The sequence below is a fragment of the Primulina eburnea genome, chromosome 5 (genome assembly GCF_022965805.1).
Source record: "Primulina eburnea isolate SZY01 chromosome 5, ASM2296580v1, whole genome shotgun sequence".
Lineage (NCBI taxonomy): Eukaryota > Viridiplantae > Streptophyta > Magnoliopsida > Lamiales > Gesneriaceae > Primulina > Primulina eburnea.
Window position 1 is genome coordinate 19,802,558 of NC_133105.1, and position 17,864 is coordinate 19,820,421.

Below are 17,864 nucleotides of genomic sequence, written 5' to 3' on the forward strand. Positions count from 1 at the left end.
GTTGGCGCTCGGGCGGTATTTTATGCCGCTCGAGCGCGAAACTTCCCTTGGCATACATAAAGTTGGCGCTCGGGCGGTGATTTCCTACCACCCGAGCGCGAATGCTCAACTCTGACTATTACCTTACAGAAGGTTGGCGCTCGAGCGGTAACTTTTTACCGCTCGAGCGCGACCGCTTTAATAAGCGAGATCCCCTTTCCCTTCTTCATTCTGCACGCCACTTTCCCCAATTTCTCCCCAAAATCCCTAACCCTCTTCCACTCTACTCTCAAATTTTTGCAGGCAATCTCTCCTACCATCAAGACTCAAGCATCGTGGGCAAGCTCATCCTTCGGAATTCAAGCGTCATCTTCTCCGATTTCCCCAAAATCTCTCTCATCCACTACTATGGCTCCAAAGAAGAAACAAAGAGGTACTTTCGCTTCTTCCTCTTCTTCGACTTTTGATAGGCATCGCTTTGTTAGTGAAGAAGCTCGGGCTAGGTATGAGCATGCCAAGATGAATAGAAATCCGATAGTAGAGAGGGGATTCCGAAAAGAAACTGCCGATAGGCACCTAGGACCTCGGATAGAATTGGAACGGCGTGGATGGGAAACTTTTTCCAATCATCCTAAGGCGACGGTAGTTTCGGTGGTGCGTGAATTTTACGCGAATGCTATGGAGGGGAGAAATGGGACGGTGTTTGTTCGGGGTGTACATGTCCCGTGTGACTCGGCAACTATCAATGCACTGTTGGAAACGGCGGAGGTCGACAACTCTCGTTTTGAGGCTTTAGCTGCTGACCCGAACTATGACTTGATTATCACCGCGCTATGCCATCCGGGTACGGGTGCGATGTGGAAACCAGTGGGCGGACCGCCTGAGCTGTTTCGACGAGAAATTCTTGACCGTTGACGCTGCCATGTGGTACTTATTTGTGGCCCGACGGATGATGCCGGTCTCGCATAAGAGCGAGGTCCAAAAGGAACGAGCGGTTCTCCTTATTGCGTTAACTCACGGCTATGATGTGAATGTGGGCACACTTATCCACTCTCAAATCATGTTGTGTGCTCGCAACAGTCACGTCGGTCTGTTCTTCCCGACAATTATCTCCGAGTTGTGTGCCCGGGCGGGAGTTCTATTCCGGGACGACGAGGAGTGGATTCAACCCATGAAGCCGATTTCCATCGAAGACGATAAGCGAAAGTATGCCAAGCGACAGATTGACTTCCCCACTGAGGAGGAAAATTTAGGTGGCTCTAGCGCCGCCGCTCCATGCCACCGTCCACCACCACCCCGCCGGCGAACTCACAACGATATGATGGCCGAGAATCTCGCCTTCCAAACGCATCAAGGTCAATTCAACTCGTATGTCACCGACCATCTGTCTCACATTGACTCCATGATGCGCTCGCTGCTTGTGCAAGGGGGCGTTGACCCATCGACCGTGCCGCCGTCTCCGCTACCTCCTCCCCCATTCCAATTCCAGTATGATTATTACCAGCACGGGGGTGCCGCCGGAGTGCAACCGCCGGAACATGACGAGGATGAGCCTTGATCAGGGGAGTTTACTGTTTCCCCTTTCTTTTTATTTTGCATATTCCATCTTGCATTTGCATTCATGAGTTCTTTTTGTTCTTATTGTGTGTTTCGTTTTGTGCTATGAGGGCATTGCACAACTCAAGTATGAGGGGGTGGGTAGTTTGTTTTGTTTGTCTAGTTAATTGGCTTAGTTTCGTTGCATTTCTTTTGTTTGGTGTCGTTTATGGTGAGAAGACATGTTTATGAGCCAATGATGATGGTGAATTGATAGTTTAAAAAAATATTGATTGGGTCACTTCGTGAAGGATAATCGTGATTGTTAAAGCATGAATTATGGTATAAATTTTGAACTTTTTAAGCACATATGTGTGGGGGCTAGAATTTTGTAGGAATAATGGTGAAATTTGAAAGTTTTGTGTAGTTAACTTGAAAGACATCATTTACAAGTTGATTTAGCATGTAAACCCGTGGAAATAAGTCACTGATTGGGATCGTGAATGAGAGCAATTGATGTGCCTTGAACTTTACATATACCTCCTTCCCGATGCACTGAATTTACATATTATACTCTTGACCAGCTATTATCCAAAAGTTATATATTCTTAGCCTAGGGAGTACATTTGTGAAAATTGTGCATCAACATGTTGAAATAACAAAGTTTCTTGCAAAAAGATCTTTGAGAAAAAAAAAAAGGAGATGTAAGGTGAGGGGGAAGCCGAAATAAAGGGAATGAAATTCTATTCCTAGGCTAAAAGTTGGAGATGTAAGGAGACGAGGAAAGTCAGACGAAAAATCTTGACAATTGCACAATGAAAATGATCGGTGTACTCCCAATTTTTAGCCACTTGAGCTTATTTTCCTTCTTTTCGACACCCTTATCTACACTTAAAAATTTAATAAAGTTCAAATGATGGTTAGTGATGAATGGACACGGGGGTGCATGCTAGTGAGACTTGTATTGAAGTGTTAATTGAGTGACTCGCATGATTTGATGATTGATCTATTTGAAGTACGAATGACTAGACCCATCATGACACACACACGTTCAAATTAGTGTCAAGATTTATGTGTAGATGAGAATGAGTATTCGTTTGCGATTTGACTTGACTATGATTGGTAGTAGGAAAGTAAACTGAGGCATGAGCATAAACGTGTCAACTCACCATCGACATTTAATGGTGTTGGTTAGTTCTTGTTGGGGTCTTTTATTTATTTTTGTTGTGTTTATTTAGAGTCTCGTGCTTTAACCTGTTTTGCTTGAGGGCAAGCAAAAGGTTAGTATGAGGGGGTTGATAAGTGGTGTTTTTACGTGTTTATTGCATTAGTTTTAGTTGTGTTTACATTGTGCATGCATGCATTTCATTTACATTTTGTTCATTTTATAGTAATTATTTGCATTTTATCATGTCTCACTTGTGTGTGATGAATCTGCAGGAAAAATGGTCGGAAAACGGAAAATTTAGCAAAGTGAATAAACTGAAGAAGTTGGACAGAAACTTGGCGCCCGAGCGGTACATTTCTACCGCCCGGGCGCGAGAAGTGAAAAAACTGAAAGACGTTACAGAAGGTTGGCGCCCGAGCGGTACATTTCTACCGCCCGGGCGCGAGAAGACGAAGTGCCGAGACAGAGATTTGGCGCTCGGGCGGTGATTTTCTACCGCCCGAGCGCGAACGCCGCACCAGCCGAGCAACATTACAGAAACTTGGCGCTCGAGCGGTACTTCTCTACCGCCCGAGCGCCGCTTATTTTTGGAAAGTTTCATTCGCGATTTCTTACCTTAATTTGGATGGTGGTTGCTATGGAAAGGGGATGGCACGAATTTTGGGCATTCATTCAGACATAATTCGACAGCCGTCAAGGAGCTTTGGAGAGAACTTTGCGCTTGGAGTGAAGATTTGAAGTTTTCCGGGCATCGTTCTTCGCAGATTTCGTCACGTCTTGTATTTCTAGTTTATTTTCCGTTGTTTAAATATTGTTTTGCTTATTTTCATTATGAATTCTAGTAGCTAACTTTATTATTTGTTGGGATTAAAGGGGATCCTACCCCAAACTTTCAGTTCGTTAATTTATATTTCGGTTTGTGATTTATTCTTGATTATTCTACGATTTTCATTGTGTCGTTGAGCGTAGCTAACTTTTACGAAAATTTTATATCACGAGTGAGTTCGAGAGAATAACTAGTGATAGGATCGAGTAGTATAATCTGCGGATCTACAATTTGCATAGACATATGAAATTGGATACGTGTCGATAGTCATAGTCCTTAGGGTCGAAAACTAGGGGATTTCATCAATCGAAATGCGGTTCATTCTTGATAAATAATTAAAGACATTTAATTACTTCATTGAGTGAATTAGTTTGGCATAGCTCGAGAGAGTGTGTTCAATTGAATAGGAAATCCTGTCGGAAGCGTAGAACACAATCGAACGAATTAATTAATTAATAAGGGGTAGGTGAACCAGAATTCCCAACAAATTCTTTTATCATTTGAAATTTAATCCATTGATTTAGCATTCATATTTCATCATTTAATCTTTGAGCTTGTTTATTTAAATTTTCTTGACTTTTATTAGTCATAAAACAAACAATCAAATTTCGTCGCTAAAGTTTTAATAACTAAAATAATAATTGTGAAACACAGTCTTCAGTGGAACGATACTTGTACTCACTCACACTATATTATAATTTGACATCGTGCACATGCGATATATTTTGAGCATACAAAATCATATTTTTATTGGGGATTTTACTGTGCAAGTTTTGCTCGATCAAGAATTTAAATGCTTTTCTTTAAATTTAATTATTTTATTGCAGTAGTTTAAATGTTACTTTTTCAGTTAATTGAGTGAGGCCGTACTGGAGTTGGAGTTTGAGATAAAATTTAATATTAAGAAATCATTCCTAAAATTTATTTAAGTTAAATAATAATTTAATTAATGTAAAAGAAAGCGTGAGGAATTAATTAAATAATTTTAAATAGGTGAAAAATAAAGTTCAATAATTAATTTCTTAATTCACTAAAATATTTAATGGGTAGGTAAAACACTAGAGATTTGAAATACAATATTTAAGAAATATTTTCCCTCCCTTTTATCCAAATTTTCAGCCATCACCTTTAATTAATTTAAAAATAGTTGTAAACCCATTTATTTAATATCTTTCCACATTTCAAGAGAAGAGTGCCAGTTTGAGGAAAGAGTCTCTTTTGGGCCGGTTCTTGTGGTTGATGCAGTTCATGAAGGATATTCACCATCCATTCATGATAGATAATTTCCTAAATTTTTTTTACCACTAATTAATATTTAAGCAATAATTTTACCATATTTATCTAGCAACATTTCCCTCATTTTTAAATGATAAAAATTGGCCACCCCATTAGTAGATTTAAAATATATTGTCAACTCTCCATCTTGATTCTTTCCTTAACCATTTCTTGGAGATAATTCCTTCAACTTTAAATCTTCAATAATTAATAATTAGGCAATATTCCACCCCATTCTAATCAAAGAATTCGACCACCTCCCCTACAAGATTTAAATAAGTTGACAACTCACAAACTTTTATATCATTTCCTTAATCTTTTCTTGGTAGAATAATTCCCTCAATTATTAATCTCCAATAATTATTAATTAAAAGCAAAAACCCTATCCATATTTGATAGAAGAATCGGCCATTCACCATCAAATCTCCCTCAAATCAAACAATATCAAATCATTTCATTTCCTCCCATTTATTTTGCCAACTTTCCCTTCACTCTCCTAGAAATATTTTGCTCCTCCATTTTCGAAAATTATGAACACTTCAGCACTGAAAATTGTGAGTCTCCTAGCAAGAAACAAGAAAGAAAACAAGGAAGCAAAGCAACTCCGTCTCCGCCGCGCCGCGTCGTCGTTTCGTTTGTTTTTCTTACAAAACAAACCAAGGCATGTTTATATCTTTCCTTGCTCTTCAATCAAGTCATATACATTTTTTTTAAACCATATTTGTTCATGATCTTATTAGAAATATATCAAGAAATTTTCAGAAAATGAACATGCAGATTTTCGGCCCCTTCATTTCTACCTCACGGTTTTGTTGTTTTTGTGAGTACATGTGGTTGGCTCGTGTCCAGGCTCCCAAGGCTGCACCTAGGCATGTACTAGGGTGTATTAGGATCATGTTGGTCCATTCGTCCAAGCCCCATGCCTGCTGGAATCGATAAAATACAGCAACTCCCCAAGCATTTACCTTTTGCAATCGATTTTCTGTTTTGCTGTCAAAGTAGAAGTTTACTGGTCTTGGCTGCCCTAGGGGATATAGCCATGATTAGAACCTCTCCTTGAAATTTTTGGGACGTGAACAAGATGCCCTTTCATGGCTTGGTTTACGGTCCTCTCCGTTTTAAAACAAAACAACGCAAGTGTCCATGGGTTCGTTTTTTTGGTTTCACATGAGTGTGTGTGCTTTCGGTTTTTGGTGTTAGTGTGGATCTTGGTTGGCTCTTTAGCCATTATCCACGGTTCACACCATACCCCTTGATGTCTAGATCATGTCATGGTCAAACAAATCCCCACTGGAATGACACAGGACAGCAAACGAAGGATTACTCCCCACGCACGCAAGGGTGCTTCTCGGATGGGATTTTCGGGTGTTCATGTTGTGGGTGAATTGTGGCTGGCCTTAGCCATGGTTCAAACCATTCCTTAGGATGTTGGTAAGAGATTCTGGTTGGTGGTTCAAGCCCCAATGGCAAATAGCCTTGCAAACGACGCAAGGAAACGCAAACACCGCTGCTGTAATTTTTGACAGCAAGTGTGCTGTGGTTCAGAGGTGTGTTTCGAGTTCTTGGTTGGCTTTTGGCCTATGGCCTTGGACTAGACAGTACCTCATCGAGTTAGGAAGGTCGTGTTTTTGACCGTTCATGATTCGATTAAGTTTAGAGGTCGTACGAGGATTTACGGTGCGATGTGGCAAATTGACTCTCGAAAGAGCGTTTCATGTTTTGGCCTCCATTCACCAAAATTTCGACTTGTATCATTTTTGGAGCATTATTTCATCATTTTAGGTGTATTTTAATCATGACTAAATGATTTTTCGGTGTCGGTTCGGGTTGGCACGGAGTCATGATTAAATACTAAGTCAATGGGCGTAATTGTCTCGTTTATGGATTCAATTACAAAGTTTGGTCAAGTAGAATCATTTGCATATCATCATGTTAGATTTAAGTCGCAGCGAGCCTGGGAACGATCCAACCCATTCGGTAAAATTAATACAGGATATTTAATTTCGTTGTTTAATTACATTACGTGCATAAAAATATAAAATATTCATTTTTGAGATTTATGCGATATTTCTTGTCGCCATTTCACTATCATGGGATTATTGTATCCCCCGGTGGTCACTTACCGGTTCAGTTCCACCCAGTATACTGTGGCATTAGTCTGATCAGACGATTATTACTTCACCCGGTGGTCACTTACCGGTTCAGTTCAATTCAGTTCATGGGGCCACTTGCGTAGAACATAATATCAACAGAAAATTATGATATGCCATTTTATTTCAGGGCTCTCTCGAGCAAACATTTTACTTAAGATTTTCAGTTCAGTCATGCATGTATTATAATTACTCATGTCATGATATTTACACGTTATGCCAGTCTCATGATAATTTCTTGTGGCATGAAATTTTACTATATTTACTTGTTAATTACGATGTATGCATGCTGAGTATTAAGACTCACTAGACTTGATTGTTGTAGGTTGATGAGGTCGGGATCGACGAAGGGGACCAGTGAGCCATCTTGGATCGGCAGTAGTGAAACCCGAGGACCTCATTTCAGCATTTTCCACTTTTATGCTAGAACATTTTATCTTTTGTTGGATTATTTTTAAATTGTTATTTTGCAAACAATAATTACTTCCGCTGCTATTTCGAATATTTAAATATTGAATCTTTTTATCAGCTTATTTATTTAATGAGACATTTTAATTAGTTAAAGAGAAAATTTTTAATTTTTCCACAAATTTCCAAACCCGAATTTTCGGGCCTTTATAGTTTCACTTTGACTTGTTTATCGACTCTCATGGGGTCATCAGGTGGCAAGGTTGGGTGTTTTGTCGAAACATATAGGAGTCGATGCATTGTAGTCGGGAATTCACCGCTTACCTTCGGGTATGGATATCCAATGTGATATCATGTGTATGTAGTTTGAAATCTCTGATTAGAGTATGGTGGTAATTAAGAAAGGGGTTTCTTAGATTACATCATCGATGCAACTACGACATGACACATAGTATCGATTCATTGACAACTCTCGATATACCAATGATTGTCGAATCGGTCGTGATATATGAGATGAAGGGACCGTACTGTACGCTAATCATAATTGAATGGTTCTTGCATGCACTATCATTTGATACCTAGGGAATGATGTAAGCGATGCTGCTAAGCGTTTAACATGATTGGTTGGGTACTATTAGACTTGAGTTCTGACCTTCTTGTTATCAAGGAGTTGATAGTTAAGAATGGAGAAATTGGGGTATGCTCGTATAAGGACATGTTTAGTCCGAATCACATGGAGATGTGAACCACGGCTAGTTGTATCAATGAGCCATTGAGGGCCATACAAGTACTAGCTTTCTAGATCCCGTTGAGAAGTAAAATAGTTCAATGTGTTGAACGGCTTATAAAGGAGTTTATAAGTGTAAGGAAAAATAGAAGTATGACTTCTATAAGGAGAATGTAACTTTTAATTTGAGGAAGTATTCCTAAATTAAAAGTTCGCCAAAAAAATAATGTTTTTGAAAATTGTGATTTTCATAATCATTATTATGGACTAAATTAAATTAATTCAATTGTTGAATTAATTAAACACTAGTGGACCTCGTAGAGTCCAAATAATTAAATTAATTCAAGTATTGGATTAATTAAACAACATTGGGCCTTGTAGAGCACAATTAGAAATAATTATTAAACTAGTGGGCTTGAGAAAAATCAAGTAAAGTTTAAATGGACTCAAATGTGTTTGAGACATTTAAATAAAAGTCCATGGGCCTTGTAATTGTTACAAGCCCAAGTAGAAGGCAAGCAAGGGAGGTGAAGGGTTGGAGGCAACTTTTTCAATATCCAAGGCATGGCATGCACATGCTTACTTTAACTTTTCACACAACCAAGAAAATGGTTCCCTTTCTCTCCTAACATGAATAGTGGCCGAAAATTTTTGAGCACAATTCTCCTTAATTTTTGCTTCTTCAATTGTTGAAGATTGCACTCTCTTCTCAAAGAAAAATCCTCTTATTTTTCTAGTGCAAAATAAGAGGGGTTCTAGCTTGTTGGTGGTGGGCTTAATATTTGAGCAAGGAGTGCTCAAAGGAGGCTTGAAGATTTGTCTTACCATTCAAGAGCTAAGGTGTTTACATCTTATTTGGAGCCATCATCAATCTCTTGAGATTGATAGGTAAAATATTCGAAACATCATATGTATGACATTTTGGTGTTTTCATATTTGCTACACATTATAGGATTAGGGTGCCCATTTTTCTTGTTGAAAAACAATTTTGGAAACTTCCGTTGCGCATTCGGGCACCTTAATCGATCTCCTTTCAGTATGGCCACTATGAGTTTATAATCATGCCGTTTGGTTTAACGAATGCTTCAGCTGTATTTATGGGTTTGATGAACCGTATATTTCAGAAATATATTGATGACTTTGTGATTATCTTTATTGATGATATTCTGATTTATTCGAAGAGTATGATTGATCATGCTGAGCATCTGAGAATTGTATTGAAGACTTTGAGAGCTGAGAAATTGTATGCAAAGCTATCGAAATGTGACTTTTGTCTGAAACAAGTTGTATTTTTGGGGCATATTATATGATGCCCCGATATGTCCCGGGACATTGGTAGGGCCCGGGATCTCTCGGGTCATGGGGCATGCCCATGAATGGTGCCCGGGTCAAGGCAAAATATTTTCAAGATGAATGTGACAGCAAACGCTCGTGTCCCGGGTTATGGGTCGCCTAGGACGTGACGCCCGAGTTCTGGCAAGGTTACCTGAGAAGTTTTCTCCTCTGTCACCTCGATGCGGGGGGAGCATTTAATGGCGTTGACTTGATAGAGCACGCATACAGCCGACCTATCCCTGTTTAATATTAATGGTTGACAGGACAGATGAGATATGACTAGCGTACGATTTGACATGTCAGAATAATAGGGTACAATCAGCCAACCTACGATATTTAATGCCCACACACAAAAAACGAGGTCATCATTGCTTCCTCTACTATAAATACCAGGTTTCTTATTCGCTATTATCATCTACTCAGATATTAATTGACATTGAATACTCTCATTTACTACACACCAATCATCACAGCCATCACTTGGCTACATTGGTTTTATTGCTTGAGTACCCTGCTGACTGAAGAATCGGAGTGGTCACGCCGGTCACCCTTCCGGCGCCCATTCACGTGGTTACTTTTCTTGCTCGCAGGTCCCTCAAAGTATTCGAGAAGTCATAATCCAGATCCAGCGTCTAGCTCATATTTCCTTCAATATTTTTGATAGTTTACCCGGCAGAGTTCCCGACCCGACTCGACCATTTCGCCCGGGTTACATCATTGGCGCCGTCTGTGGGAAAGCTTTGAGTTCTAAGGCGTTGATATGGCTCCTACTAGAAGAGCTAACCAAGACACCTCTCGAGTCCAAGAGGAAAACAATACTCGTCTTTCTGGTGCGGGTGGTCCTCCTCCTAATGGTCCTAAGCCCACCATCAATCTAACTCCTGAAGAGTTACAGAAGATTATAACTGATGCGGTTAAGATGGCCACGGCAAAGAAGGCCACCTCTCACCATGACAGTCATCCCGAGCAACAGCATGAACAGCCACTAGAAGAAGAAAGGAGGGAAGGGGAAAGGGAATCAAGCGCGGGTTCTAAGTCTCCCACTGTTGCGGAAGAATTGGAAGAGTTGAGGAAAAAGGTGAAAGTGTTAGAAGGGTAGGTTGGTTCTAAGGGCAATATTCCTGTGGTTAAAGGGTGCCCATTTTCTGACATCATTGTTCGGGAACCACTCCCCGGGCATTTCAAGTCGGCGAAAATCAAGGATTACGTTGGGAGTTCTGATCCTGAGGAGCACCTCGCTCGTTTCGAAAATATGGCCATGCTACATTGTTATGGGGACCAAATTAAGTGTAAGGTGTTCCTCACCACCCTTGTCGATTCTGCACAGAGGTGGTTTGAAGGGTTGGCACCACAGAGCATCCATTGCTTTGAGGACTTCCAAAAGGTATTCTTGCATCAATTTAGCAGCAGTAAGAAGTACAAGAAGACTGCTCACAGTTTATTCGAGGTAAAACAGAGGCAAGACGAAACCCTGAGGGAATATCTCAAATGATTCAACCGGGTGGCCCTGGATGTACCGACCTGTGCACCTGAGACAAAAACCACAGCATTTATGCAAGGGCTATGGGAAGGGGATTTCTTCCGATCTTTGACTAAAAAATTGCCCGGGAATTTCGAGGATCTCTTAACTCGAGCGGAGAAATACATTAATATGGAAGAAGCGCAAAACCAGAAGAGAGAGGCCTTGAAAAGATCAAGAGGAGATCGGGCTTCAAAACCAAAGATAGAGCCCCCAAGAAGAACGGCTCGGGGCACTTCTCCCATGTACCTTTGAGAGTTGCCCGGGACAGGTAAATTCAAGAATGCAGGTCAGATGAAGCCCCTCTTCCCAATTTTGTGGCAAGGACCCCCAGGCCAGAACAGAAAGGGTATTGTACCCTCCATAAAGATTGTGTCCACAATACCAATGAATGTCGGGTCCTGGAGAGGAATTCCAATAGGCGTCCTATGTCAGCGCCTCACCCTCCGCGAGATAAGTCTAGACAGCCACCCTGGGTGTCTAGACGTCCAATATCGAATGTTCCCCCAAAGACGGTGAGCACCTCCAGCGGAAGTCGAGGGGGAGAAGAGAGTACCCGGGAGGAAAGAATCAAACCAGCAGAAAGAAAAGATCCCTCCCCAAGTCGAGGGATAATCAAGATGATTTCAGGAGGATCTACCGATGGTGATTCCAACCGGGCCAGGAAGGCGAGGAGTAGGAGGGAATGTTTAGAGATTGATGGAAGGAGGAGGGACGAGCCGGTTATAAGCTTTGGACCAGAGGATCTCCAAGGAGTGAGCCTACCTCACAATGACGCTCTTTTCATTCAAGCCTGAGTGGCTAATTACGACGTATTGAGGCTTTTTGTAGACAATGGGAGCTCTGTCAATGTTATTTTCAAAGAGGCCCTAGTTCAAATGGATTTACATGAATACCAGCTGGAAGCAGTTGAAACTGCCCTATTCGAGTTTGCCGACCACGCCGTATATCCGGAGGGAGAAATTGATCTACCCTTGAACCTGGGCATGGGAGACTTGAGGAAGACTGTGATGACTGCTTTTACAGTAGTGGATGCCCCGTCTTCGTACAATGTCATACTGGGAAGGCCGGCCATGAATGAAATGAAGGCCGTGGCCTCAACTTATCGTCAAAAAATCAAATTCCCAGTGCGAGGACAGGTTGGAGAAGTTAAAGGAGATCAACACTCTTCTCGAAGATGTTATGGGGAAACAGTCCGGATAGACCAAAAGAAGGCAAGAAGGGAAGGGAAGGAGAAAAGCGCCAGGAGGAGACCCATGGAAGAGATGTGCACTTTGTGGCTGAAGAAGAACAGGAAATGGTGGAAATTGAGCCAGGAAAAAACGTCCGGGTGGCCCGAGACATCTGCACGACCACCCGGGTAAATCTCTTGCAATGTTTGAAAACTAACATTGATGTCTTTGCTTGGTCTCTACAGGAATTGTCCGAGATCTCGCCCCCAGTAGCCGAGCATAACTTAAACATCCTGCCGGGCTCCCGACCCGTTAAGCAGGAAAAGCGACATTTTGGCCCTGAAAAAGATAAAGTAATTGAAGAGCAAGTGGGAGAATTGCTAAAGGCCGGGCATGTTAGGGAAGTCCAATTCCCTACTTGGTTATCAAACGTAGTTCTCGTCCCAAAATCTACTGTGAAATGGAGAATGTGCGTTGATTTCAGAGATTTGAATAAAGCTTGCCCAAAAGAGTGTTATCCACTCCCCCGGATCGATCAGCTGGTAGATTCCACTTCTGGATGTGAACTGTTAAGCTTTCTGGATGCATGTCAAGGATATCATCAGATCCCTTTAGCTTTGGAAGATCAAGATAAAGCTAGTTTCATTACCTCCGGGGGTACCTTTTGTTATGTCGTGATCCTTCTGGATTAAAGAATGCAGAGGATACGTATCAACGATTGATGAATCTTGTTTTTCAAAAACAGATAGGTCGGAATATCGAGGTGTATGTGGATGACATCCTAATCAAAACCCGAGAAATCGCTCATTTCATTGATGATTTAGCTGAAACTTTCGCCACTCTGAAATAGTACAGAATAAAACTTAACCCGGCCAAATGTGTGTTTGGGGTTAAAAGCGGAAAGTTCTTGGGGTTCATGGTCACGGACCGAGGAATTGAGGTTAACCCGGAGAAAATCCAAGCCATCATGGACATGCCCTCTCCTCAGTCTGTCCGGGATGTGCAAAAATTGACAGGGAGAATTGCGGCCCTGTCACGCTTCATTTCCCGATCTGCCCACTGCAGTTACCCTTTCTATCAAATCCTGAGAAAGGCGCAAAAATTCGGTTGGGATGACAATTGCGAGCAAGCCTTTCAGGATTTGAAAAAAAGGGTAACTGCGGTGGGCAAATCGGGAAATGAACGTGACAGGGCCGCAATTCTCCCTGTCAATTTTTGCACGTCCCGGACAGACTGAGGAGAGGGCATGTCCATGATGGCTTGGATTTTCTCCGGGTTAACCTCAATTCCTCGGTCCGTGACCATGAACCCAAAGAACTTTCCGCTTTTAACCCCAAACACACATTTGGCCGGTTAAGTTTTATTCTCTACTGTTTCAGAGTGGCGAACGTTTCAGCTAAATCATCAATTAAATGAGCGACTTCCCAGGTTTTGATTAGGATGTCATCCACATACACCTCGATATTCCGACCTATCTGTTTTTGAAAAACAAGATTCATCAATCGTTGATACGTAGCCCCTGCATTCTTTAATCCAAAAGGCATCACGACATAGCAAAAGGTACCCCCGGAGGTAATGAAACTAGCTTTATCTTGATCTTCCAAAGCTAAAGGGATCTGATGATATCCTTGATATGCATCCAGAAAGCTTAACAGTTCACATCCAGAAGTGGAATCTACCAGCTGATCAATCCGGGGGAGTGGATAACAATCGTTTGGGCAAGCTTTATTCAAGTCTCTGAAATCAACGCACATTCTCCATTTCCCAGTAGATTTTGGGACGAGAACTACATTTGATAACCAAGTAGGGAATTGGACTTCTCTAACATGCCCGGCCTTTAGCAATTCTCCCACTTGCTCTTCAATTACTTTATCTTTTTCAGAGCCAAAATGTCGCTTTTTCTGCTTAACGGGTCGGGAGCCCGGGAGGATGTTTAATTTATGCTCGGCTACTCGGGCGAGATCCCAGACAATTCCTGCTGAGACCAAGCAAAGACATCAATGTTATTTTTCAAACATTGCAAGAGATTTACCCGGGTGGTCGTGCAGATGTCTCGGGCCACCCGGACGTTCTTTCCTGGCTCAATTTCCACCACTTCTTGTTCTTCTTCAGCCACAAAGTGCACTTCTCTTCCATGGGTCTCCTCCTGGCGCTCTTTCTCCTTCCCTTCCCTTCTTGCCTTCTTTTGGTCTATCCGGACTGTTTCCCCATAACATCTTCGAGAAGAGGGTTGATCTCCTTTAACTTCTCCAACCTGTCCTCGCACTGGGAATTTGATTTTTTGATGATAAGTTGAGGCCACGGCCTTGCCTGTTCTGGCAAAGCCTGAGCCCGGAGAAAAATTGGGGGTCTATCTATCGGCTACTGAGGTTGCTGTTAGCTCCGTACTCATCAAAGAAGAAGGGACCTATCAGAAGCCTATATAGTATGTTAGTCACGCCCTTCGAGGAGCAGAGTTGAGATACAGTGAATTGGAAAAGATAGCATTGGCTTTGGTAATGACCGCTCGAAAGTTAAGGCCGTATTTTCTCTCGCATCCCATTGTGGTCCTCACCAATTCTTCCCTCGGAAGAATCATGACTCGCGCAGAAGTCTCGGGGAGAATGGTCAAATGGACCGTGGAACTCAGGGAGTATGATATTGAATACAAACCCCGAGCTACAATAAAAGCACATGCATTATCGGATTTTTTGACATAGATGATTCAGCCCGGTAAGGAAGAGGTACGGAGGGTGTTTGTTGATGGCGCCTCAAACCTATCGGGGTGTGGAGTGGGGATTGTCTTGATCTCCCCACTAGAAGAGTAAATAAAACTGGCTCTGAGGATTGATTCTAGGGTCACGAACAACGAAGCAAAATACGAAGCTGTTTTTGCAGGGTTGCGTGCTGCCCAAGAAGTGGGGGCCTCCCGAGTCATTATCTATTCTGACTCTCAGCTGGCTACCCAACAAATTAAAGGAGCCTACGAGGTCAAGAACGAAAAGATGCTCAGGTATTTAAAGCTTATTACTGCTCAAGCTTCATCTTTTACAGACTGGAGTATCGAACAAATTCTCCGAGAAGAAAATACAGAGGCTGACATGCTAGCCAAACTGGCTGCTTCCTTGACAGAAATAAGTACCCGGGAGGTTCTCTGTTTTACCCAGCTAGTATCATCCCTTGAAGAAGAAACACCCCCAATCCAGAAAAACTCTTGGATGACTCCTATCGTGGAGTATATAAAGGATGAGAAGCTTCCAGGAGACCGAGCCCAGGCTATGAAGATTAGGAAGCAGGTGCCCAGGTTCGACCTTTTGAATAATGTTCTATACAGACGATCCTTTCAGGGCCCATTACTCAAATTCTTGTCAGAAGAAGAAACGGAATACGTCCTTCGAGAGATACATGAGGGATGCTGTGGGGAACACCTTGGGGGAATGGCTTTATCTCGAAAGGCTATTTTGGCTGGATTTTGGTGGCCTCAAATGAGCCAGGATGCTGCTCGGCTCGTCCAGAAATGTCAGGGTTGCCAACATCATTCTAATTTTTACCATCGCCTGACTGCCAATATGCAACCGATCTCTGCATCATGCCCTTTCGACCAATGGGGTTTGGACATTGTGGGTCCCTTTCCACCAGCTCGTGCCCAGAAAAAGTTCCTCTTAGTGGCTGTGAATTATTTTTCAAAATGGGTAGAAGCCGAGCCATTAGCAAGGATCACTGAGGATGAAGTCATGAAATTCTTATGCAAGAACATTGTTTGCCGATATGGCATCCCAAGGAAATTAATTTCGGACAATGGGAGACAATTCCAAGGAAAGAAGATCACCTCCTGGTGTCGAGAAATGAAGGTTATGCAATCTTTCACCTCGGTAGCCTACCCTCAAGCCAATGGCCAGACTGAGGTAACTAACAGGATCATTGTGCAAGCCTTGAAAGCTCGGCTTCAAGGGAAAGGAAAGAATTGGGTAGAAGAATTACCCAGTGTCTTATGGGCTTATCGAACTACACCTCGATCGTCCACTCAGGAAACCCCGTATGGTCTTGTCTACGGATCAGAAGCAGTCTTACCGGTGGAAATCGGACAATCTTCAGCTCGGGTGGAATCCTATTCAAACAACAATAACTTATCTCGGGCCCTTGAACTCGACCTTGTGGAAGAAAAAAGAGATAGATCAGCCATCCGGATGGAAGCTTATCGCAGCAGGGTAATGAAATCTTATAATAAGCGTGTTCAAAAACAGGACTTTCAGATAGGAGATTTGGTCATGAAAAAAGTAAAACCAGCCGGTGATGTAGGGAAGTTAGAAGCAAAATGGGAAGGACCCTTCAGAGTAATTAAGAGAGTCAGCTCGGGCACAGCTTACTAACTTGAAGATTCTCAAGGGCATACTCTCAAAAGGCCATAGAATGCTTTTGATTTAAAGAAGTATTATGCTTAGAGATATTTGTATCTATTATTTCTGCATCAAATGAAGAGATCATTCAAATAAGTATCTATAAAGCCCAGGGACCCGTACCCTGGCCCGGTGGACCCGCACCCCGGTTATACTTTCAAACCCAGGGACCCGTACCCTAGCCCGGTGGACCCGTACCCCGATTATATTTTAAAGCCCAGGGACCCGTACCCTGGCCCGGTGGACCCGCACCCCGTTTATACTTTCAAGCCCAGGGACTCGTACTCTAGCCCGGTGGACCCGTACCCCGGTTATACTTTAAAGCCCAGGGACCCCTACCCTGGCCCGGTGGATCCGTACCCCGGTTATACCTTTAATCCCAGGGACTCGTACCCTGGCCCTATGGACCCGTATCCCGATTGTGAGACTTATACTTCGATCTTAGTAAAAATTAGTATTATATTGGGCCCGCAGGTTTCTGGAAAAAAAAAATTATGGGTGATGAAATTCAGAGTTAATATAAAGTTCGAGATATCCCGGGAAATATCGGGGAAGCCATTATCAAATGTGATAAGAGATCTCGCTAACAAGGAAGACCTTTACAAAGTGCCCAGAACCCAGGAGTAAAAAAAAACAGAGTTTATTGGGGATCCTGTCCTTTGCCCTGCTCCTCTTCTTCATCTGGGAGAGAGGCTGCTGCCTTCTCTAAATCTGGAAAATCTTCCCGGTCAGCTGGAACCAAACCCGCCTCCTCGAATTGTTCCAGGCACTTGTTGAAGCCCTGTTCAAAGTACGGGAAGGCCTTCTCAGCCAGCATCAGCTTGAACTCGGGGGATTTTAGAAAACTGTTCACTTGCTCCTCTTGAGCAGTCTTAAGAAGGGATACAGCAGCCTGAAGACTTTCAGCACGGGCACGAGAAGACTCGGTTTCCTCCCTTAATGCTTGTGTTTTCGCTCGGGCCACTGCCAGCTCTGTCCGTACCAGATACATCTGTTGCTCCCAGGCAGCCCTCTCTCGGGCCAACACATGCTCGTGAAGCTCGCTCAAGCGATCCACCTCTGCTCGGAGCTTGGCATGCGTCTCCTGAGCCGAGGTAGCCCGAGCGTTGGCCCCTTTAGCTACAGTAGCTACTCGCTCATAAGAATGTACGAGCATCTGCAGGGCCTGAAAATATCGTTCCGGTTTAGGATAGAGTCACATAGTTTAAGGGAAGAGAGGGAGAGAGGAAAAAAAGAAGGGTTACTATTTCATGAACTTACAGAGAAGATCCAGGACGTTCCCTCACAGAGAAGCATGTTGGGATGAAGTCCCTGAAGATGTGCCACCTCGTCAGGACGCAGGAGACTTCGGATCATTTTTAGAAGGTCCGAACTGATGTCATCCCCAAAGATG